This window comes from Peromyscus leucopus, chromosome X, assembly GCF_004664715.2.
Source record: "Peromyscus leucopus breed LL Stock chromosome X, UCI_PerLeu_2.1, whole genome shotgun sequence".
Lineage (NCBI taxonomy): Eukaryota > Metazoa > Chordata > Mammalia > Rodentia > Cricetidae > Peromyscus > Peromyscus leucopus.
In genome coordinates, this window is record NC_051083.1 from 6,501,283 (window position 1) to 6,526,754 (window position 25,472).

Genomic DNA, 25,472 nt, shown 5'->3' on the forward strand with positions numbered 1-25,472 from the left:
GAGCAGAGAGCCCCAAACCTGGGCAGGGTAGGGTTTTTAATCATAGCAGAGGTTGGGGTGAGGGGATTTCCAGGGTTCAGGACCCTGATTGGCTGACATCTTTCTTTCTTTTTTTTTTTCTTTTTTGTTTTTCGAGACAGGGTTTCTCTGTGTAGTTTTTGCGCCTTTCCTGGAACTCACTCTGTAGACCAGGCTGGCCTCGAACTCACAGAGATCCTCCTGCCTCTGCCTCCTGAGTGCTGGGATTAAAGCCGTGCACCACCACCGCTTGACCATTGCTGACATTTTTCTAAGAGGTATTTTGGTAAAAAGGAGAAATAGGTCCGTGCTAGGCTCAGGAACATCTGGCAATCTTATCTAATATTAACGGTTGGAATGTTTGGGATGTCTGGTACTTCCTCTTAGATGCTGGCCCATCCCTGAGTGGATCCCTGGTTGGTGTTATATTATGGATTTTCTTGGATCCAGGTGTTGGTGTCAGTAAGCCTCTCACAGCAGCTGTGTCTGGGCCTGCTAAGCCTGTCATAGCAACTCTGAGGTCAAGCTGTTTTGCCCCCCCCCCCAGGAGTATTGCTATAATAGGCCTCACCATGTTTTTGTTTGGAGGAATTTGGACTTTGATACTTTGGGTTGTGAAATGTTTTAAGCACTGTTTAATGTGCCTTACTAGTAGGAACGTGGAAGACAGTGGTGTTGAATGTGATTTGATGAACTGTGGAGGGTTGCTCAAGAGGTTACAGAGAATTTTAGTATGATACCTTATGATCATTCTTGTGGTGAAGAAAGTGGCTGCATTTTGCCCTTGTCCAAAAAGTCTGCCTGAAGCTAAAGTGAAGAGTTTTGGATTAATTCCATTGACAGAAGAAATCTCAAAACACTATGTCATGTGGTTATTAGTGGTAACTCTAATGAAGATTTATAATGAAAAGGAGCAAGATGAGTAGAATAAATTACAAATTTTTTAGGAGAAAAAGAGCACCAGGAAGTGGAGTAGAGCTAAGACCTGTGTTTAAGGAGATAAACAGATTAAAAAATGAAATAAAAGAAGTAGTGACCTCAGGGTAAGATCTCACCCAGCTAAATTTCCAACTTGTGAAAATAAACTAAAGGAAAGCTTAGAGCTGGGTGTGATGGGACACACCTTTAATCCCAGCACTGGGAAGGCAGAGACTGGGAGACCTCTGAGTTTGAGGCCAGTTTGGTCTACAGAGCATGTTTCAGGACAACCAAGCTTAGGCAATGAAGGACAGAAAACTGATGAAGATGTAATTGAATGAGGGAGTCATTTTCCAGCCCCAGCAAGCTGCAGCACTTGGCAGCTTCAGCCATGTGGTTCTGGTTTTAGACTCAAGGATAGAAGAAATGAGTTATGGAATTTGCCTCCATGTCTACAGAAAGCCACTAAGGCCAGGCATGTGTCAGGGGTGTTTGTTGCTGGAGGGCTTCTCTCCAGGTTCCCCAAGCCCCGCAGTCCCACAATCCACTTATAAAATAATCACTCAGATGCTTATATCACTTATAAACTGTATGGCCGTGGCAGGCTTCTTGCTAACTGTTCTTTTATCTTAAATTAACCCATTTTTATAAATCTATAGCTTGCCACGTGGCTGGTGGCTTACCGGTGTCTCTACATGCTCTTCTCCTGGCGGTGGCTGCAGTGTCTCTCCTCCTTCTTCCTGTTTCCCCAATTCTCCTCTCTCTTTGTCCCGCCTATACTTCCTGCCTGGTCACTGGCCATCAGTGTTTTATTTATATAGAGTGATATCCACAGCACTTCCCCTTTCTTCTTTTTTTAAAAAGGAAGGTTTTAACTTTAACATGGTAAAATTACATATAACAAAACAATTACCGAACAAGAATTACAGTTACAATATTAAAGAAGATGTCCTATCTATCTTATATTTGTGAGTTTAAGGTTTTATAGCTAACTTATCTTTTATCATAACTGAGGAAATTACGACTATCTAGTCTTCAACCACATCAAAGACCTGAGAAGGAACATAATGGTACCTGAGAAATGGTAGATGGATGCAAGCAACTTTCGGGAATCTTGCAAAAGTAGACCAAGACAGCTGGCAGCCTGGACAGTCACCTAATGTTTTTTAGCATTGTTGGTCCCTGAATGGAAAACCTAATAAAGAAGGCATTGTGTGAAGCTGTGAAATTGAAGCCTGGATTGCTTTGGAGAACCCAATACATTAGAGATGCCAGAGTTGTGGAAGATCTGATGAAGAGAGCTGCTAACAGGGAGTGGTACCAACCCAAGAGAAAGAAGTGTGTTATAGTCAACAAAGATGAAAGGAGTTGCACATCTGAAGAGCACTTTGACATCACATATGGAGAAACAGAGTTTGGAGTTTGCCCAGCTGGTTTTTGGTCTTGCTTTAGTACAGTATTTTCTCACTATTCTCCCTTCTCTATGTTTTGGAGGTTTAGTTCATTATCATCATTATGGGGAGCTTGGTGTGTGCAGACAGACACGGTACTGGAGAGGTAGCTGAAAGTCCTACATCTTGCAGGCAACAGGAAGTTGACTGAAACACTGGTAATATATATACTGTGCCATGATATGTTGGAAGTGTGTGATCTGTTTATTTTTTTAAATTTTATTTTTTAGGGTATTAGGTTAAGGGATCATATGAGTCTTAGCAGAGACTTTGAACTTTGAACTTTTAAATATTGTTGAGCCTGTGATAGACTATGGGGACTTCTGAAGTTGGACTAAATGCATTTTGCATTATGATATTATTATAGGCTTAAGAAGGACAGGAAGTGGAATGTAGTAGTTTGAATGTAATTGGCCCCCACAATCTCATAGAGAGTGGCACTATTAGAAGGTATGGCTTTGTTGGAGTGGGTATGGCCTTATTGGAGATAGTGTGTCACTGTGGGGGTGGGCTTTGAAGTTTCCTATGCTCAGGGCACCGCCCAGTGTTTCAGTCAACTTCCTGTTGCCTGCAAGATGTAGGACTCTCAGCTACCTCTCCAGTACCGTGTCTGTCTGCACACCACCATGCTCCCCACAATAATGATAATGGACTAAACCTCTGAAACCATAAGTGAGCCACCACAATTAAATGTTTTTGTTAGAGTTGCCATGATCATGGTGTCTCTTCACAGCAATAAAAACCCTAAGATACTCTCCTTCCATTTTTGCTTCCCAGCAAGCTAGAAGTGGGTTGTTTTCAGCAATACCCTTGCCCCATAAAAATTTGTCAAAATATAGCCAAAAACTGGGCCCATATATAGTAGCTTTGATGATAAAGAGTTTTCAAGGTGGGAAGGGTAGCCACACCTTTAATCCAGCATGGTGGAGGTAGAAGTAGGTAGATCTCTATGAATTTGAGGCCAACCTAGTCTACATAGTGAGTTTCAGGACAATCAGAGAGATAGCCTATCTCAAAAAAGAGAATTTTCAATGGAAGTTGAAAAATAGTAGCATTATAATAAAGAATTTAGTTAAATACAAAGCTATGTGTACTTTTTAAAAGTCTCAATCAAATTTATAAAATCATCCGTTGCATAGAAACTTTACACTAATATACTGAGTGGTGCAATATGTGAATTTCTGCCTGCATTATTAAAATAAAGTTCCCTCATGTGTTCTTGAAGCTTGTTCTCTAATTTTATGTTGGCAAGGAGCTGGTGATAGAATAAAATCTGTGATGCTCCCCACTCCAAGAAGTCATTCCTTTTAGTGAAGAGTGGAAAACTTCACTTTCCACCTCCTTTACTTCTTAAATCAAAGTCTTCTTGAACTTACATACTATAAATTTCACCCACTTTTATTGTACAAGTTAAGATAATATCTTTACAGAGTGGACCAACTATCATCATAATCCAAATTTCTAATGTCATCATTACCCTGTGGTCCATTTGCAATCCCTCACCATTCCTGTAGCCAGCTGTACACAAACAACAGTCTACATTTGTCTTTAATGGTTTGGTTTTTGGCCATTTTATCTAAATGAAATCATACAGTGTGTGGTCTTTTGTGACTATTCTGTAAGATGTGGAGAATGATCTTTAGATTTCAAAGGAGTGAGTTTTATGAGGCAAGCAAAAATAAAAGAACAAATAGCATGTCACAAATAGAAGCAGCCAAACATCATTAAATCAAGTGCTTACAATATCCAGCAGTGATGACTGGAGTAGGCTGATTAAGAGAGATCAAACAAAAGCAACATCATCAAAAGAGGACTTGCAATAACCTTTAGAAATCAACTGCGGAAGAAGCAGCCATGCTGGAGTTCCCAATTAAGAGGCTCTCCTGGATAAGCTTCCAGCTTCCTGTTCCCACTGCAAGTATTTTTATACCATGGTATAAACAATAGTAATCTGTGTTGGAAATAGTTTACATCTCAGTTGGTCTAAAGAACATAATGTTTTAGTACCCTCAGCTGTTTGTTCTTTACCTTTCTTCTTGTCACACTACCATAAGGCCAGCCTATTCCCAGAAAAGGGGCCCTGGAAGACACTTTGAGACAAATACACTTGGATGTGAAATGCTGGTGGCCAGGATGGGGGTAGGGGTGTCTACTCTACCCTACTTCCAGATATAGCTTCTCAGTAAGCGTAAATAGTACATGACAATTTATCAATATTTTATATTATAGACTTGCTCCTTTTTTTCTTTCTCTTTTTTTTTCCAACTTTTTTACCAGCATGTGAAATTTGGGACATCTCAAAAATAGATCAGTTGGAGATCTCTAATGCATTGTTTCTAAATTCTTGTCACTGGCAGAGAATGACTTTAGAAACAAAACAGAGTAAAGAATTGGGAGGTTTTATTACAGGGTAAAAGAATACACTCAAGAGGGGATGGACTTCTCAAGAGGGTTTGAACGGCTAACTTTATGGGAAACATTAATAGTGGAGAATATTGTTCATGAGTTAAAATTGGGAGTGGATTCCTAGGATAGGGTTTACTCATCTTTTGCCTGACAGGAAAGGGCTAGTAATATAGAGATGCCTTTAAAATGAAGTGACAGTGTTCATCTCAGTTGTTTTTCTTAGTTTTAGCTCATTTTGTATGTTTTTTACTATTTGAGCAGTTACATGAAGTGATATTCTTTCTTTTCTGTTGGAACAATCATATGGTATTCTGCTGTAGTATAGCTATCCAGCTACACTAGACTTTAGATACCACACAGTCTTTTCACTTAACAGTGTTTTTTGGTTTCATCCATGTTTTGGCATGTACCAGTACTTTGTTTCCTTTGATGGTTGAATATCATTCCATGTTATGTTTAGACATATTATATTTAATAATCAAAATTTGATGGCAGCCTAGAGGTATGGCTTGGTAATGCAGTGCTCATCTAATATGCATAGGGCTATGAGTTCCATTCTTACTTCAACAAAAAACAAAGATGTTGATAGACATTTACTTTGATGATGGTGAATGATGCTGTTATAGACATCTGTATGCAAGTCTTTCTGCAGACATGTGTCTTTGTTTCTCTTGTGTAGGTTTATAAGAGGGAAACTATTGTATAATATGGCAGATTTGGGCTTAACTTGTTAAGAAGCTGGCAAGCTGTTTTCTCAACTAGCTACACCAATTTACAATACCATCAGAAACATATGAGCATTCCAGTTTATCCACATCCTTTCCAACACTTATTGTCTGTCTTTCTAATATAGTTCTACTGAGTCTAAAATAGTATTTCATTGTTAATTTATTTTTAATATATTTTATATTTTCCATTGTTATTTTGATCTGAGTTTTCTGATAAGAAATTGGACTGAGCGTTCTTTAAATATGCTTACAGAAATTAGTATAAATCTCTAATGAAATGCCTGTTCAGTGTTTTATCTAGCACATAATTTCCCCCTCCCTTTTCTTCCTCCAAACCTCAAATTGAAAAAAAATTTACTGTTTTTGAGACCGGGTTTCCTGGAACTCAATTTTTAGATCAGGCTAGCCTTAAACTCACCGAGATTTGTCTTCCTCTGCCTCCTGAGAGCTAAGATTAAAGGCATGTGCCACCACCACTATGACAGGCCCAAGATTTTATATTTTTATGACATGGAATTCATGATTTTTTTCTTTGAGTCTCCCTTCTTTTTAGCCTTACTCAAGATCACCTTTCTCTTCTCTATTTCTGTCTTAATTGTTTTCAGATGAATAATAATTTTTTCTTTTAATTTTTTTATTTATTCTTCTTCATATAATACACACTGATAGCAGATTCCCCTCCCTCCACTCCTATCAGTTCCTTCCTCACCTCTTCTCTACCCCAGATTCATACCCCCTACCTCCATCCCTCTACCCTTCCCCAATCTCATCTTTCCCCAGAAAAGAGCAGGCCTCCCAGGGACATCAACCCCACATAGCACAACAAGATACAATAAGAATAGGTACAAACTCTCACATCAAGGCTGGATGAGGCAACCCAATAGGAGGAAAAGGGTCCTAAAAGCAGGCAAAAGAGTCTGAGACAACCCCACTCCCACTGTTAGGAGTCCCCCCAAAACACCAAGCTACACAGCCATAACACATATGCAGAGGGCATAGTGCAGACCCACACAGAATCCATGATTGCCTTTTCAGACTCTGTGAACTCCCTACTTAGTTGATCCCAAGGGCCATGCTCTCCCAATGTCCTTGACCCCTCTGGCTTCCATAATTCCTCTTCTCCCCCTTCTGTGAGATTCCCTGAGCTCTGAGAGGAGGACCTAATGGAGACTTCCAATCTGGGCTTTCTCTCTCTGCCTAATGTTTGGCTGTGGGTTTCTGAATCTTCGCCAAACAGCTGCTGGAGGCAACCCCTCTGATACAATTGGATAAGGTACCAATCTAAAAGTATAGCAAAATATCTCTAGGAATCATTTCTTTTTTTTTTGTTTTGTTTTGTTTTGTTTTTTTTAAGAGGGTTTTTCTACGTAGCTCTGGCTGTCCTAGAACTAGTTCTGTAGACCAGGCTGGCCTCATACTAACAGATATCCTCCTGTCTCTGCCTCCAGAATGCTGCGGTTAAATGCTTGCACCAACACTATCCTGTTCTTTTTTTTTTTTTTTTCAGTTGTGTTTGGTTCTAGGTCTCTGAGCTATCCAGTCTCTGATTCTTGGTCATCCAAGCAATGTCAAGCCTGGGCTCCCTCTTATGGTCTCAAATTAGACCAGTCATTGGTTGGATACTCCTACAAGTTGTATGCCACCATTATACCAAATCATTGTCCTTGCAGGCAAGACAGATTGTAGGTTGCAGGTTTTATAGCTGGGATGGTACCCCAGTCCCACTACTGAAAGCCTTGCCTAATTACAGAAGATGGCCAGTTCAGGCTCCATATTCTTCAGTACTAGCAGTCCTCAATAGGGTCAACCTCATAGATTCAGGAAGTTTCTATTGCACTAGGTTTCCACATTATCTATTCTTTGGTTGAGGACCATCTAGGTGGTCTCCAATTTCAGGCTATTATGAATAAAGCTGCTATGTACGTAGTTAAGCAAATATCCTTGTGACATGGTGGAGCATCCATTGGGTATGTGCCAAAGAGTGGTATAGCTGGGTCTTGGAGTAGATTGATTTCCAGTTTTCTGAGGAACCACCATAGTGATTTCCACAGTGGCTATACAATTTGGCACTCCCACCAGCAATGGAGGAGTGTTCCCCTTGCTCCACATCCTCAGCAGCATGACTTGCCACTTATATTATTAATCTTAGCCATTCTGACATGTATAAGTTTGAATCTCAAAGTAGTCTTGATTTTCTTTTTCTGATGGCTAAGGATGATGAACATTTCTTTAAGTGTTTCTCAGTCATTTGTGATTTCTCTATAGTGAATTCTCTTGTAGCAGGCTTTTTCTTTTGGGCTACCAATCAGCTCCCAAATCAAGACATGGAGACTTTGTATTAGCTATGAATGTTTGGCCTAGCTTAGGCTTGGTTCTGGCTCTCTCTCTCTTTAACTTAAATTAACCTGTTTCTCTTTAAGAGAGAAACCATCTAAGATTTGAACAACATTCTACCTTTTGCCTTGGGCTTTTTACCTTTCTTTCCTTCTGTATGTCTTACTTTCCTGTTTCCTCCAATGTCTGGCTGCCTGGCTTATAGCCCTGGGCATATCCCTTTCTTTCTCCCTCATTCTATTCTCCTTCTTTTTGTGGAGCATAGATTTCTCCTCCTACTTATTCTCTCTGCCCACCAGCCTCACCTATCCCTTGCATGCCTAGCTATTGGCTGTTCAGCTTTTTATTAGACCAATCAGGTGCCTTAGACAGGCAAGGTGAAACAAATGCAACACATCTTTACATAATTAAACAAATGAAGTATAAATAAATGTAACACACCTTTACACAGTTAAATATTCCACAACACTCCTTTTAGAACTGTACCCCATTTTTTAATTGGATTTTTTGGTTTGTTGATGTCTAATTTCTTGAGTTCTTTATATGTTTTGGATATTAGCCTTCTGTCAGATGTAAAATTGGTAAAAATCTTTTCCCATTCTGTAAGCTGCCATTTTGTCCTATCACTGGTGTCCTTTAGCTTACAGAAGATTTTCAGTTTCATGAGGTCCCTTTTATTAATTGTCAATCTTAGTGCCTGCTCTATCAATGTTCTGTTCAGGAAGTGTTCAGGAAATTGTCTCCTGTGCCAATGTATTCAAGGCTATTCTCCACTTTCTCTTCTCTCAGGTTCAGTGTATCTGGTTTTATGCTGAGTTCTTTGATATCTTGGACTTGAGTTTTGTGCAGGGTGATAGATTTGGATCTATTTGAATTTTCTACATGTTGGCATCCAGTTAGAACAGCACCATTTGTTGAAGATGCTTTCTTTTTCATTTTGTATTTCTGACTTCTTTATAAAAAAAAAAATCAGGTGTCCATAAGTGTGTTGATTTATGTCTGGGTCTTCACTTCAACTCCATCAATCAACCTGCCTGTTTTTATGCCAACACCATGCAGCTATATTTATTTTATTTTTTAATTAATTTTTATTCATTCTACATACCAACCACAGATCCCCCTCTCTTCCCTCCTCTAGCCCCCAGCCTTCTCCCCAACCCACCCCCCATACCCTCCTCCGACAAGGTAAGGCTTCCCATGAGAAGTCATCAGAGCCCGGTAAGGTCAGCAGAGGCAGGTCCAAGCCCCTCCCCCTGCTGTGCAATGTGTCCCACCATAGTTAGTGGGCTCCAAAAAGCTAGCTCATGCACCAGGGATGGATCCTGATCCTACTGCCAGGGGGCCCCTTAAGCAGATCAAGCTACACAACTGTCTCACTCATGCAGAGGGCCTAGTCCAGTCTTGTAGAGGCTCTAAAGTTCATTAGTTGTCTCTATGGGTTTCCCTAAAATGATCTTGATGCCCCTTGCTCATAGAATCCCTCTTCTCTCTCTTCAACTGGACTCCTGGAGCTTGGCCTGGTACTTGGCTATGGATCTGCTTCCATCAGCTACTGAATGACAGTTAGGGTATTCACAAATCTGATTACTGGGGTAAGCCAGTTCAGACACCCTCTCCACTATTGCTAGTAGTCTAAGCTGGGGTCATGCTTGTGGATTCCTGGGAGATTCCCCAGCACCCGTTTCTCCCTATTCCGATGATGTCCCCATCTATCATGGTGTCTCTTTCATTGCTCTCCTGCTCTGTCCCTGTTCCAGTTCAACGATCCCTTCCCCTTGTGTTCTCATCCCCTACTCCTTACCCTCTATTGCCCCCCTCATCCCTAGTTTACTCATGGAGATCTCATCTATTTCCCATTCCCAGGGTGATCCATGTGTCCCTCTCAGGGTCCTGCTTGTTAGCTAGCTTCTCTGGGGCTGTGGGTTGTATAGTCTGGTTATCCTTTGCTTTACATTTAGCATCCACTTATAGGTGAGTACATACCATGTTTGTCCTTCTGAGTCTGGGTTACCTCACTCAGGATGATATTTTCTAGTTCCATCCATTTGTCTACAAATTCATGATATCTTTGTTTTTACTGCTGAATGGTACTTCATTGTATATATGTACCCCATTTTCTTTATCCATTCTTCAGTTGAGGGACATCTAGGTTATTTCATGGTTCTGGATATTACAAATAATGCTGTTAATGAACATAGATGAGCATGTGTCCTTGTCATATGATTGAAAATTCCTTGAGTATATGCCCAATAATGGTACAGCTGGGCCTTGAGGTAGATTGATTCCCAATTTTCTGAGAAACTGCCATACTGATTTCTAAAGTGGTTGTACAAGTTTGCACTCCCACCAACAGTGGAGAAGTGTTACTCTTGCTCCACATCCTCTCCAACATAAGCTGTTATCACTGTTTTTTGTCTTAGCCATTCTGGCAGGTATAAGGTAGTGTCTCGGAGTCATTTTGATTTGCATTTCTCTGATGACTAAGGATGTTGAGCAATTCCTTAAATGTCTTTCAACCATATGAGATTCTTCTGTTGAGAATTCTGTTTAGCTCTGTAGCCCATTTTAATTGGATTGTTTGGTATTTTGATGTCTAGTTTCTTGAATTTTTATATATTTTGGAAATCAGCCCTCTGTCAGATGTGGGGTTGGTGAAGATCCTTTCCCATTCTGTAGGCTGTTGTTTTATCTTATTTACTATGTCCTTTGCCTTACAGCAGAGTCTCAGTTTCATGGGGCCCCATTTATTAATCATTGCTCTCAGTGTTTGTGCTACTGGTGGTATATTTATAAAGTGGTCTCCTGTGCCAACGCATTCAAGGCTACTTACCACTTTCTCTTCTATCAGGTTCAAAGTAACTGGATTATGTTGAGATCTTTGATCCATTGGGACTTGAGTTTTGTGCATGGTAACAGATATGAATCTATTTGCAGTCTTCTACATGTTGACATTCAGTTATGCCAACACCATTTGTTGAAGATGCTTTCTTTTTTCCATTGTACAGTTTTGGCTTCTTTGTCAAAAATCAGGTGTTCATGGGTATGTGGGTTAATGTCAGAATCTTCCCTTCTTTGGGATTTGCTGCTGTGGAGTTATCTATTGCCTGTGTTTTCATGGGTGTATCTAACTTCTTTAGGTTGGAGTTTTCCTTCTAGTGCTTCTTGTAGGGCTAGATTTGTGGACAGGTATAGCTTATATCTGTTTTTGTCTTGGAGTATCTTGTGTACTCCATCTATGGTGATTGAAATTTTTTCTGGGTATACTAGTCTGGGCTGGCATCCATGGCCTCTTAGTGTCTGCATTATGTCTGTCCAGGACCTTCTGACTTTCAGAGTCTCCATTGATAAGTTGGGTGTTATTCTGATGGATCTGCCTTTATAAGTCACTTGGGCTTTTCCCTTTGCTGCTCTTAATATTCTTTCTATTTTGTATGTTTAGTTGTTTGATTATTATGTGGCAAGTGGACTTTTGGGGGGCTCTAGTCTATTTGGTATTCTATAAGCTTCTTGTATCTTCATAGGTATTTCCTTCTTTAAGTTGGGAATGTTTTCTTCCATGATATTTATTGAATATATTTTCTGTGCCTTTTAGTTAGTATTCTTCTCCTTCTTCTACCCCTGTTACTCTTAGGTTTGGATTTTTCATGATGCCCCAGATTTCCTGGATGTCTTTTATTATGACTTTTTTGGCATTAGTGTTTGCTTTGACTGATGAACCTATTTCCTCTATTGTATCATTCATGCCATAGATTCTTTCTTCCACCTCTTCTATTCTGTTGGTTATGCTTGCATCTGTAGTTCCTGTTTGTATACTCAGATTTTCTATTTCCAGCATTGCCTCTGTTTGTTCTTCTTCATTGTTTCTACTTCAACTTTCAGGTCTTGAACTGTTTCCTTCACCTGTTTAATTGCTTTTTCTTGGTCTTCTTGGCTTTTGTTAAGGGATTTATTGATTTCTTGCATTTTTTGTCTTTCTCTCAATTTTTTAAGGGAATTTTTCATTTCCTCTTTAAAGGACTCTATTTTGGTGATATTTTGTTTGTGCTGAAATGTGGTGATATTTTATTTGTATGTTAATAAAGTTTGCCTGGATATCAGAGGACATAGCCAGCCATAAACAAAAATCAGGTGGCGGTAGCACATGCCCTTAATCTGATCACATGACAACGAGTGTCTCTGTGTGTTCAAGGATACGCTAGGGAACAACCAAGTGTGGTGACACACACCTTTAATCCCAGTACCAACCAGGAGGCCTGTACAGACAGGCAGCGACCAGGAAGTGGGGTAGCTGGGCTAAGAGCCAATGAGAGCTGAACAGCAAGGCAATAAAAGCCTGGGTAGACAAGAAGTAGCTCTCTCTCTTGGGAAGTTATGGCAGCGTGGTGAATTAAGGTTAGCTGGTGACTCTCACTATTTCCCTGATCTCTACGGCTTTCACCCCTATTTTTGGCTCTGTGTTTCTTATTTAATAAGACTGTTTAGAAATTTGTCTACATTCTATCATCTTCATCAATTTATTTTAAGGTCAATTTCTTCTGCTATTTCTACATTGTGATGTTCAGGTCTTACTGTTATAGAACCACTGGGTTCTGATGGTGCCATATTCCTCTTTAATTGTATGTACTTTTACACTGGTGTCTGCCCATCTCTTCCTCCAATAGGTGTAAGAGGTGTCTGTCTGAGGGAGCTGCTTTTGGCTCAATCTGTGCTTGCCATGTCTGTGTCTCAGGGGGCCACTCTTGGTCCAATTGTAGCTCATGGTCCAATTGGAGCTTATGGATTCTGTATCTCAGGGTGCAGCTCTTGGTCCAATCAGAGCTGGCAGATTCTGTGTCTCAGGAAGCTTATGAGGTTGCAGGAGGGTGGGTGGCTTTGGGGTAGGGAGTGGGTCTTGTAGATGGCAGGGTCAGATGGGGGGGCGTGTTGGTGAGGAAGCCTGCCTACAGGGATCTTCCTTGCTGGCCTGCAACTGGGGCAAGCCATGAGTTGGGGTGGGGGGCCCGGGTTATGCCCCAGAGCCTAGGTCCTAGAGGCAGGACTCTTTGAGTGGGAGAAGAGTCAGTCACCTCTGAAGCTTTATTGCTATATCGCTCTGTAGTATAGCTTGAGCAGGGATGGTAATACCTCTGGAAGTTCTTTTATTTTTCAAGATATTTTTTAGTTATCCTAGGACTTTTGTTTTTCCATATGAAGTTCAGTACTGTTCTTTCAATGTCTGTAAAGGACGGTGTTGGAATTTAGGTTGGGATTGCATTGAATCTATATATTGCTTTTGGTAGAATGGCCATTTTTATTATGTTGATCCTACTGACCCATGAGGATGGGAGATCTTTCTATCTTCTGATATCTTCTTTAATTTCTTTCTTCAAAGACTTGAAGTTTTTGTAATGTAACACTTTTACTTGCTTGGTTAGAGTTACCCCAAGATATTTTATATTATTTGTAGCTATTGTGAAGGATGTTATTTCCCTGATTTCTTTCTTGGTTTATTTATTATTAATACATTAGGTGGGCTACTGATATTTTCTAGTTAAACTTATATCCAGCCACTTTACTGTAGGTATTTCTTGGCTGTAGACATTTCCTGGTAGAATTTTTGGGGTCATTTATGTATTACTATCATATCATCTGCAAACAATGATACTTTTAATTCTTCCTTTCCAATTTGTATCCCCTTGATCTCCTTCAGTTGTCTTATTGCTCTAGCTAGAATTTCAAGTACTATTTTGAATAGATATGGAGAGAGTGGACAGCCTTGTCTTGTTCCTAATTTTAGCAGAATTGCTTTGAGTTTCTCTCTATTTACTTTGGTGTTGGCGATAGGCTTTCTGTAAATTGTCTTTACTATGGTGAGGTATGTTTCTTATATTCCCTACTCTCTCCATGAAGGGCTGTTGGTTTTTGTCAAAGGCTTTTTCAGTATCTAATGAGATGATCGTGTTTTTTTTTTCCTTTCATTTTTTTATATGGTGGATTTACTGAATTTCCTATGTTGAACCATCCATGCATGTCTTGGATAAAGCCTACTTGGTCTTTTTTTTTAAATGTGTTCTTGGATTTAGTTTGCAAGTGTTTTATTGACTATTTTTGCATCTATGTTCATAAGGGAAATTGGGCTGTAATTCTCCCTCTTTGTTGAATCTTTGTGCATTTGGGTATCAAGATGACTGTAGCCTCATAATGTTCCTTTTGTTTCTATTTTGTAAAATAATTTGAGGAGTATTGGCATTAGGTCTTCATTGAAAGTCTGCTAAAATTCTATATTAAAACCTCCTGGCCCTGTGCCTTTTCTGGTTGAGAGACTTTTAATAGCTACTTCTATTTCCTTAGGGCTTATAGGCCTATTCAAAATGTTTATCTGGTCTTGATTTAACTTTGGTTAGTGGTATCTATTGAGAAAATAATCCATTTTATTTTGATTTTCCAATTTTGTGGAGTACAGATTCTTAAAGTATGACCTAGTGATTCTTTGGATTTCCTCAGTATGTGTTGTTATGTTTCCATTTTTGTTTCTGATTTTGGTAATTCAGATAGTCTCTTTCTGTCCTTTTGTTTGCTTGGATAAGGATTTGTCTATGTTATTGATTTTCTCAAAGCACCAGTTCTTTATTTCATTGATTCTTGGCATTGTTCTCTTTGGTTCTAATGATTTCAGCCATGAGTTTCATTGTTTCCTATTGTCTACTTCTCTTGGGTGTGTTTACTTCTTTTTGTTCTAGAGCTTAGGGTGTGCTGTTAAGTTGCTGGTATAAGATCTCTCCAATTTTTTCATGTAGGCACTTAGTGCTATGAACTTTCTTCTTAGCACCACTTTCATTGTGTCAAATAAGTTTAGTATGTTGTGTATTCATTTTCATTGAATTATAGAAAGTCTTTAATTTCTTTCTTTATTTCTGTCTTGACCCAGTACATTTTCATTCAGTATAGCGTAGTTCAGTTTCCATGAGTTCATAACCTTTCTGTTGTTATTGAAATCCAGCTATAAGCCAGGCAGTGTTGGCATATGTCTTTAATCACAGTACTTGGGAGGCAGATCTCTGTGAGTTAGAGGCCATCCTGGTCTACAAAGCAAGATCCAGGACAGGCACTAAAACTATACAGAGAAACCTTGTCTCAAAAAAAAGAAGAAAAGAAAAGAAAAGAAAAGAAAAGAAAAGAAAAGAAAAGAAAAGAAAAGAAAAGAAAAGAAGCCCAGCTATAATCTGTGGTGGTCTGATAGGATGCAGGGAATGATTTCACTTTTATCTGTTAGTATCTACTTTATGTGTTTGAGATACTGAGAAGATGGTATATTCCTTTATGCTTAGGTGAAATGTTCTATAGATTCTGTGTGGTTCATTAGGTTAACCACATCTGTTAGTTACAATATTTCCCTCTTTAGTTTTTGGGTTTGTTGTTTAGAGTGGGGGTATTTAATCTCCCACTATCAATGCATGAGTATCAATGTGTGATTTAAGCTTTAGTAATGTTTCTTTTACATATGTGGGTGCCCTTGTATTTGGGAAACAGAAGTTAAGAATAGAAATATTATCTTGGTGGATTTTTCCTTTGATGAGTAAGAAGTCTCCTTTCCATATCTTTTTTATTAATTTTGGTTTGAAGTCTATTTTGTGAGATATTAGAATGGTTACACTAGCTTGATTCTTAAGTCCATTTGCTTAGAAAAGTTTTTTTTTTCAATCCTTTACTCTGGGATAATATCTATCTTTGATGTTGAAGTGTGTTTCTTGAATGCAGCAGAAGAATGTATCCTGTTTTTACATACGTTCTGTTAGTCCTCATCTTATTATTGGGGAATTGAGTCCATTTGATATTGATAATGAGAGATATCAATGACCAATGATTGTTTATTCCTGTTACTTTGTTGGTGGTGGTGGTAGTGGTGGTCATGGTGGTGGTAGAGTGTGTGTGTGTGTGTGTGTGTGTGTGTGTGTGTGTGTGTTTATGTGTGTTTCTCTTTTTTTAGCTTTGCTAGTGTGAGATTTTTTATTATTTATTTCCTGTGTTTTCATGGTTGTAGTTGCCCTCCTTGGGTTGGAATTTTTCTTCTAGTCCCTTTGGTAGGACTGAATTTGTAGACAGATATTATTTAAACTTTACTTTATCATGAAATATCTTATTTTCTCCATCTATGGTAATTGAAAGTTTTGCTGGGTATAGTAGTCTGGACTCACATCTGTGGTCTCTTAGAGTCTGAAGGACATCTGTTCAGACCCTTCTGGATTTAGAGTCTTCAATGAGAAGTTGAATGTAGTTATATTAGGTTGCCCTTTATGTGTTACTTACTCTTTTTCCCTTGCAGCTTTTAATATTCTTTCTTTGTTCTTTATGTTTAGAGTTTTGAGTATGTGGTAAAGGGACTTTCTTTTCTGTCCAATATATGTGATGTTCTTTATGCTTCTTTTACCTTCATAGGCTGTCCTTCTTTAGGTTGGGAAATTTTTCTTCTATGATTTATTGAATATATATTGAAAATATACTTTCTGGGCTTTGGAGCAGGGATTCTGCACAATCTTATATTCCTATTATTCTTAGGTTTGCTCTTTTCATAGTGTCCCAGATTTCCAGGATGCTTTATGTCAGGAATTTTTTAGATTTAACATTTTCTTTGACAAATACATCCATTTCTTCTATCATATCTACAACACCTGAAATTCTCTCTTCTGTCTCTTCTATTCTGTTGGTGAAACTTGTCTCTGTAGCTCCTGTTCACTTACCTAGACTTTCATTTCCAGAATTCCCTCAATTCATGCAAAAAAGCTTTTATTCTAATTTTCATGACTTGAATGTTTTTATTAACTTCCTTAACTCTTGGTTTGTTTGCTTGTTTGCTTTAAGGGATTTATTAATTTCATCCAAATTTTTGTTTGTCTTTTCCTTGATTTCTTGAAGGAATTTATTCACCTTCTCTTTAAGCACTTCTACCATCTGTATAAAGTTGGTTTTAAGGTTATTTTTTGTGCTTTCGCTATGTTGGAACATTCAGGGCTTGCTTTGTAGGATAGCTAGGCTCTGTTGGTAACATATTGTCCTTGCTATTGTCTATCTCCAGACAATAGTGATCTGGGTTTGGATGATTTAAGGTCTAGGTGCCAATTCTGTGTTTGTCTTTGTTGGATAAGTGTTTTATTCCTTGGTTTCTGTTTCCTCTCTGTTATTCTGGCCACTGTGGCCTTTGGTCACGCAGGTAGTCTCTGCCTGAGGTTGAAGCTGAGACACAGCAATGAGGAGGGAGCATAGACTGTGGCAGCACCAAGACATTTGGGGAGGTCTTCAGGTGGAGGCCTACCTGAAGTTTTGGTGGCTGGAGTTTATCTTAACTCTTATGCATAGATCTATGAATCATTTTGAGGTTTTTTTGTTTTGTTTTGATTTTTGCCTGCCTTAGGTCAATTTTGTTGTTGTTTTACATGATTTTTTTCATCTGTGTGTGTCATTGTTCTAGCACCATGAATTGAAAAGACTGTTTTTTGTTTGTTTGTTTGTTTTATTTTTTGGTTTTCTGAGACAGAGTTTCTCTGGGAACAGCCCTCAATGTCATGGAACTAGAACTCACTCTGTAGACCAAGTTGGCCTTGAACTCCCAGAGATCCACCTGCCTATGCCTTCTGAGTAATGGGACTAAAGGTGTGCTCCATCATGCCCAGCTGAAAAGACTTATCTCCACTGAAATATACTGCTACTTTTACTGAAAATGAATTAAACACAAATATGAAGGCTTATATCTGAACATCAATTCTGTTGTATTGGTCTATCTGCCTACCCTTTTGCCAGCACCACACTATCTTGATTATTCTAGCTTTGTGGTGGCTTTGAAATCCTCCATCTTTGTCACTCTTTTCATGATTGCTTTGTTGTTCTACAGCCTTTTCATTTCTACACAAATGTTTGGACCAGTTTGTCAATTTCTAGAAAAGACTTTGCTGGACATTTGATACAGATAGAATCCACAGATCAATAGAGAGAGAACTCTTGTGTGTTAGCTTTCCTGTGACAGAAATGGTTTAAAGGAGGAATAATGTCTTTGGGGTCACTATTGCAGAGCTATCAGCCCATCATAGTGGGGGGGCATAGTAGAAAAAGCCATTCCTATCAGAGTCAGAAAAGGCCAAGGAAGGGATTGAGAACAAGGTACCTGTAGTGACCTGCTTCTAGTGACCTACTTCCTGCTAGGGCCTGCCCCCTTCAGTTTCTACCACCTAGCCAAATAATGCTACCAGTAGAGAACCAAACCTGTAACACATGAGCTTATGTGTGTGTTGGGGGGAGCAGCTACATTTCTTTTCAATCCATAATTACATGTTAATAATGTCTTCCAGGCAATAAATGTTGAATATATTTAGATCTTATTTAATATTTCTCACCAATGTTGTGTAAATTTTAGTAAAAATCTTACTCTACTTTTACAAGTTTATTTCTAAGTTTTTATTCTTTAAATTTATACTACTACTACTACTACTTATCATCATCATCATCATCATCATCATCATATATGATGCATGTGGGGGCACACATGAGCCATGACATATGTACCACTGTGTCAGTTTAGAGGTCAGAAAACCTGTGTTAATTTGTGTGTTAATTTCTCTCCTTCCACATTTTCATGGGTTCTAAAGATCAAACTCAGCCTGGCAAGCACTTTTACCCACTGATCCATCTTACTGCCCCCTATGCTTTTCTTCTTGTGTATGCTATTACTAATGAGAATTTCTTTGTTTTGGACTGCCCATTACTAACATATATAAATATACTTCTGTACATTTTTGATGTGTGTGTGTGTATACACATGCACATTTATGTTTACAAATGTATGTGAACTTTGTGTACAGATATATGCTCTTGTGTGTGCTCCTGTGGAAACCAGAGGTGGATGTTTTATGTTATCTATCACTTTCTATCTCATTTTTTTAAAAATAGGGGTTTCTGACTGAACCTGGTGTTCACCAGTTGACTGGCTCAAAAGTAAACCCTCAAGATCTTTGTCTCCACTTCTCCAGTACTAGGATTACAGGTGCATATTGGATGCCTAGCTTTTTACATGAGTGCTGGGATCTGAACTCAGGTCCTCATGCTTATACAGCAAGCACTCTATCCACTGAATTGTAGTCTCAACCAATTTCTGTGCATGTTTAAAAATATCTTAAAACCCCTTCGGGTTCTTTTATTAGTTCAACTAGGTTTTTGTTGTGTTGAGTTTTCTCAGGGTTTTCTATATACATGCTTGTTATGGGATCTGTGAATGGAGGCAAATTTTCCTTTTCCTTTCCAACCAGAATGCCTTTTACTTCTTCTGCTTGATTGCAATAATTAGACCTCCAGTACAATGTGGAACACAACTGAAATGATGAGACATAACTGTCTTGTTTCTGACTTTGGAAAAAAACATGCCTATTTTCAGCATTAAGCATAAAAATAAGCAGCAGCAGCAACAACAATAACAACACACACACACACACACACACACACACACACACACACACACACACACTGACCTCTGGCCCTACTTCCTGGCAATGCCTTCCAAAAATCTTTATAATTTACTGAGTGATTGGAATGTCTGACACAGAGCTCCTAAATCCCTTGGAATCTCCAGGGTGACAACCTCTTTTGTTCTATTGAGACAACTCTTGGACTCTATCCTGGATAGAGTCAGGATAGGGGTTGGTTGCCAGGGGAACCAACCATGTGTTTAAAGACTTGGAACACTTTCAGTCCCACCCCACCCCTATACCCAGGGAAGTTGAAGGAGCTGAAGGTTGAGTTGATCACCAGTGACCAAGGATGTAATCAATTGTAATTACATAATGAAGCTTCCAAAATTCCCAGGACAGAGTCCAGAAAGCCTTTTTCAGGATGACTGTGTTCACTGTAGGTACCTGAGATGGCATGATGCTTCTATGTCCCTTCTCACATGTCTTTCACTTAGCATCACTTCCATCTGGCATCACATCCATCAGTATCCTTTGGAATATCCTTTATAATACATGAGGAAGCATGACTTTAAGCGTGAGTTTAAAATGTTTCCCCAATGTCTGTGAACCTCTTTAGCAAATTAATGGAACATGAAGAAGGAATTATGGGAATCTCAGTTCCTATCCAGTTGGTTAGAAACACATGTCACAAACTAAGATTTTTTATTGGCACCCAATGTGTGTGTTGAGGGTAGTCTTACGTTACTGAGTTCTCAGCTTATAGGCTCTGATGTTATCTCTAAGCAAGAGAAAATGTAATTGAATTACAGGCTCTTAGCTGATGTCTACTGGGGAATGGCTTGGTGGTATGTGAGGATACCCACCCCCAAACACATGACAGATGTCAGTACTTTGAGTGTTACATGAGAATAAAAAAAAACAGTTTTCTTTTGTTTACTTTTGATTTTCTATTACTAGTTTGTTGAACTGTGTGGGGTTTTTTTTTGTTAAATCAGGAATAAATGTTGAATGTGGCCAAGTGCTTTTCTGTGTCTACTGAGATAGTTGTATGTGTTTTGTCTTTTATTCTACTCATATGATACATTACTTAATTTGATAATAATTAACCAAACTTGTACTCCTGAAAGAAATCCCATTTTTCTTTTCCTTAGTGTGTATGTGTGTTGATAAATAATTTTTTCAAAGATGTTTGTGTTTATATAAAGCATATGGTTTTGTCTATAAAGAATATTGGTATAGTTTTCTTTTCTTGTAATGCATTGTCTTATTTTGCTGTTAAGGTGCATTAGTTATTTTTCTCATTGGTATGACAAAACACATAATAAGAAGCAGCTTGAGGAAGAAAGAATTTATTTTGGTTCATGGTTTGAGGATTGGTACAGAAGGCATGGCAGTGGGAGCACAAAGTGACTGGTCATGTTGCATCTGCAGTCAAGAAGCAAAGAAGACCAGTGAGGTAGGTGGCTCAGTGGACAAAGATACTTGCCTTCAAGGCTAATAGCCTGACTTTGATTGCTAGAACCCATATAGTGGAAAGAGAGACCCTACTGCTACAAGTTGTCATCACTCACACATACACACACACACACACACACACACACACACACACACACACACACACACACTATACAAATTTTTGAAAGAAGCAGAGAAATCTGAGTGTTAATATTCAGCTTGCTTCTTCTTTTGTCCCTTTTTATTTAGTCTGAGATCCCAGCTCAGAGGATAGTGGCACCCACATTTAGAGAGGTTTCCATTTCTCAGTTAAACCTCTTTGGAAACACCCTCAGTGATACATCATTAATGCCTTTGCTGTCTGTGTGTTTCTTAACCCAGTCAAGCTGACACTCCTTAACCATCATATAGGCTAATACTGGTCCTGTTAAAGGAATTAATAATGTTTCTTGCTCTTCAGTTTTATGGTAAAAAGCTGTGAAGGACTAATAAAAATTTCTTTAAGTGTTTGCTAGAGGTCATCTGGACATGGCTTCATTTTGTGGGAAGATTCTCATTTACCAGTTTAAGTCTAGTTCTAGTTCTTAATGTGTTTCCTATCTTTTCTTCAGTAAGTCACAAATTTATGTTACTCTGAGGGTGTGTTCATTCCATCTAATCTGTTTATTTCTTGGCATAAGTTTCCTCACAGATTTGGCATATAATGCCTTTAATTCTGCAGTTCAGTAGTGATGCCTCTTCTTTTATTCTTGAGTTTGGTATTGTGTCAACTTTGTTGATCTTTGCAAAGAACCAACTTTTGGTTCCACTGATTTTCTCTATATTTTGTCTGTTTTTTGTTCCATTGATTTCTTCCATAACATTTATTATTTTATTTTTTTCGGCTGCATCTTTTGTTTACTTTGCTTTGATTTTCTATTTTAGTTGCTCTCCTCCACCCAGTGAGCCTCACTGATGACAATTGGGCTTGGCACCAATCTGTGAGTATAGCAGAATGCCATTATGAATCCTTTCATTGAGTTAGAAAAAATTTTGTTATTGTTGGTCAGACGTGTTTGGTTCTATCCTAGGTCTCTGGGATATCCTGCCTCTGGGTCTTGGCCCTCAGTGGGGAGCTCCCTCGCAGGATATGGGTCTGCAGTTATGCCAGTCATTATTTGGTCACTCCCACAATTTCTGCACCAGCTTTACCCCAGCACATCTTACAGGTAGACCAAATTATAGGTCAAAGGGTTTGTGGCTGGATTGGTATCCCAGTCCCTCCACTGGTAGTCTTACCTGGTTACAGGAGATGGCAGGTTCAAGCTCTGTATCCCCTATTGCTAGGAGTCTAAGCTAGGGTCACCCTCATAGATTCTTGGGTACTTCCATTGCAGTATGTTTCTAGCTCATCCAACAGATGCCCCCAGACTGCAGTTGAGGAGACCTGACTCTTATTCATGACTTTATTACTTATATCTAGTATGAGGCATATCTTAGAGTAGATAACCTAATGCATGATTGTTTAGTTTTAAAAAAAGATGAAAGCAATTTAAATAAACTTATTTCATTTTTGATAGGATAATTATTTTCCAAAGGTAAAGAGATCACTTTGGAGTGAGGGTTAAATAAGATTCATCTCTATCTTGGGTTAGGAAGACTAAGGCGATTAGATCATAAGTCTTCCTTCTCAAAATATTTTAAAATATGGTAAGTGTCCTCACATGTTTGATGTCAATAGTATAGGCATCTATCATCATACTCATCTATCATCATACTCAAGTAAATAATTATCGGTGAAACAGATAGGAACATTTCATTTGTTTGTCAGAAACATTTTTTACTGTATCACTAGGGCCTTAGTTTTCTACACAATCAGCTATTTTCTGCTTTAAAGGATATGGTAGACTTATGAGAAAGAGGGAGAGGGAGGGAGGATAGAAAGAAAGGGAGAAAAGCAGAATGTGATAGTTTAAGATACCCTTCAATAACCCCAACATCCTGGTATTTATGTTGTTGTATAACCCCTTACCCTGAGAATGGATGGGGCCCACTTCTACACAAATAGGATATAGAAAAGCTGATAGGAAAGGATATCCCTTCTGTGATAAACAGAAAATTTTAACTTCTACCTTACTAACCTGTCTGCCTTGCTTGCTTTAGTAAAAACAGTTACATGATAAACTACCCAATGGAAAGGACAATGTGGTTACCAACTAAAAGCTGATTCTGAAAATCTGCTAGCAAAGATGTAAAAACCTAAGTCCATTGGCCCTTGAAGAAATGAACCCTACCAACAACCACATGAGTTTAGAAGTAGATCCTGCTCCACTGAGGTCTCCAGATGAGACCTTAACTTTAGCTGATGACACTTCATGATAGACCCTGAAGCAGATTCAGCTAAGCCATGCTTAAATGCCTGATGTCCAGCAAGTATCACATAATAGATAAGAAGTATTCTATTTGCTAAGTTGGTGTTAAATAGTTATGCAGCAATAGATAATACATGCACATCACATGCACATACATGCACTAGAGAAAGAGATACTCATTTTTGCAGTTGCCTTTTGTAAAATAACCTTTGCAACACTGTATTCAGTCTGTCAGTTTAGTTCTAAGATTGAATATCAAGAACAGAGAATGCGAGCCAAAGACATGGGTAAATTTCTAGGGTAATAATAGCTGTTAACAGAGTTGGTAGCATATTTCATAAATGAATTAAAAATGTGCAGTCAATCACTGAAGGTAAAAGGGGAAACAATATGAAAACATTTGAGGCTGAAGAGATGACTCAACAGTTAACTTACTGCTCTTGCAGAGAACCTGAGTTTGGTTTTCAGCAGCCACATCAGGTGACACACAAGTGCTTGTAGCTTTGGCTCTAAGGAATCCAGTGTCCTCATCTGGACTCCATGGGCACTTGCACTCATATGCACCTACCCACACAGAGACATATCTCTTTATAGACTATGAAATGGCTCTTTTGAAGATTCTCTAGGTCCTGGTTCTTCCTTTCACAAAAAAAATAAACATAGACAAGCCACAGAAAATAACAGTGTGAAGGCCATTGTATATTAGAATATAAAAACCCTGATCCATGCAAGAGGAAAAATGAATGAGATATTTCCCCCAGCTAACAGCCATGAAGGATCTGCAGAAGGATCTGTACAGGCCACTACTGGTGATTTTCTGAACTGGGGAGACAAGTTTAGGCACCTGGGAAAACTGGCAGCTAGAGGTATCATGACAGAGTTCCAGAGAGGAGAGAACCATAGACAGAGAGGACTTCCAGAATCTGTAGAGGGACTCCTGGAAGGAATAACAGGTAATGACAGGGTCAACATGTGAGAAACCACCTGAAGCCACTGAAAGGAGACTAAGGGCAGCAGTCTAGGCCCTTCAAAGGAAGTGTTATGAACAATAATCAACAACTTACATAAATTAGACACTCTCTTGATAGACACAAACACTGAAGCTCATTGAAGAGATAACTATAGTAGCTCTACATTTATTATTAAGCTAAATTTGTCACAAAATCCTGCACACAGAAAAGAAGGGAGTGAGGTCTAATAAATGGACAGTATCAGTACTTCAGGAAGAAAACAATACAAACTTATTACTATCTCCCTCAAACTTGAAGAAAGAACGCTGTCCAACTTATTGTATGGGTCCCAAATTATCCACATAAAAACCTAGACTAAAATGTTACCCTGAGACAAACAAGATGGCTCAGCTGGTAAAGGCACCTGCCAGCAAGCCTCACAACCTAAGTTTGATTCCTAGGTCCTAAAAGTGGAAAGAGAGAGCCAACTCCTGTAAGTTGTCCTCTGATTTCCACATGAGTGCTGTGGTGTGGCCCCCCTCAATAAAACTGTAAGCAAAAAAATATTGTTATGGCTTAAATATATCCCTGAAAAATTCCTACACTAGAAGTCCTCACTCCAAGTATCACCAAATGTAATTTTTTTTGCATTGAAAGATAGGTCTTGATACAGAGGTCACCAAGTAAAATCCAAGTTATGAGGATGGGCCCTTATCTAATATAATTGGTGTCATTAGAAAAAGGATAAACTACAACACAGACACCTGCAAAAGAAAGACAATGTGAACTCAAGGGAAAGGATGGCCATGCTGAAAAGCCCAGCAGAAAGTCCTGACTGGGACAGGCCCTTCCCAGTGGACAGAAGGAACCAACTCTGCAATGCTTCATGGCAGACCTTCAAATCTCAGAACAGTAGAATAATTCACATTTTTTTCTTTGTGACTTATCACCTAATTTGTGGTGTTTTGTTTTGGCAGCCCTAACAAAATAAGATAGATATTATTAGAAAATTTCTTAATTAAAAGAGAAGCTAAAATTCTATATATCCAAAGTTTAGATCTGACTTAAGTTCCTAGAAACCCAGGCACACTCCATCATTTTGGGACTACTAAAAAATTCCTCTCCCTGTATGGTTGTTTGTAATATACCCCATTTTCCCTTCATCTCAAGTTCCCCAAACCCCACACATTCCATCTTTGCTGGCCACAGTGAGTCCCAACATTCAACACTGGGGTCATATACATAGTTCCTCCTGCTTTACACATATTTCTTTAAACAATCCATAGTCTCCACAGAAAAGCCCAGAGAAAGGTGCCCATACATATTATTGAGGACATGGTCTCAAACTGCCATCTACACTCATTAGCGAAGTACCTTCTTGTCCCTGAACTCTTGTCAGCCTACATAAATGCTCTTCTTAACGTTTCTT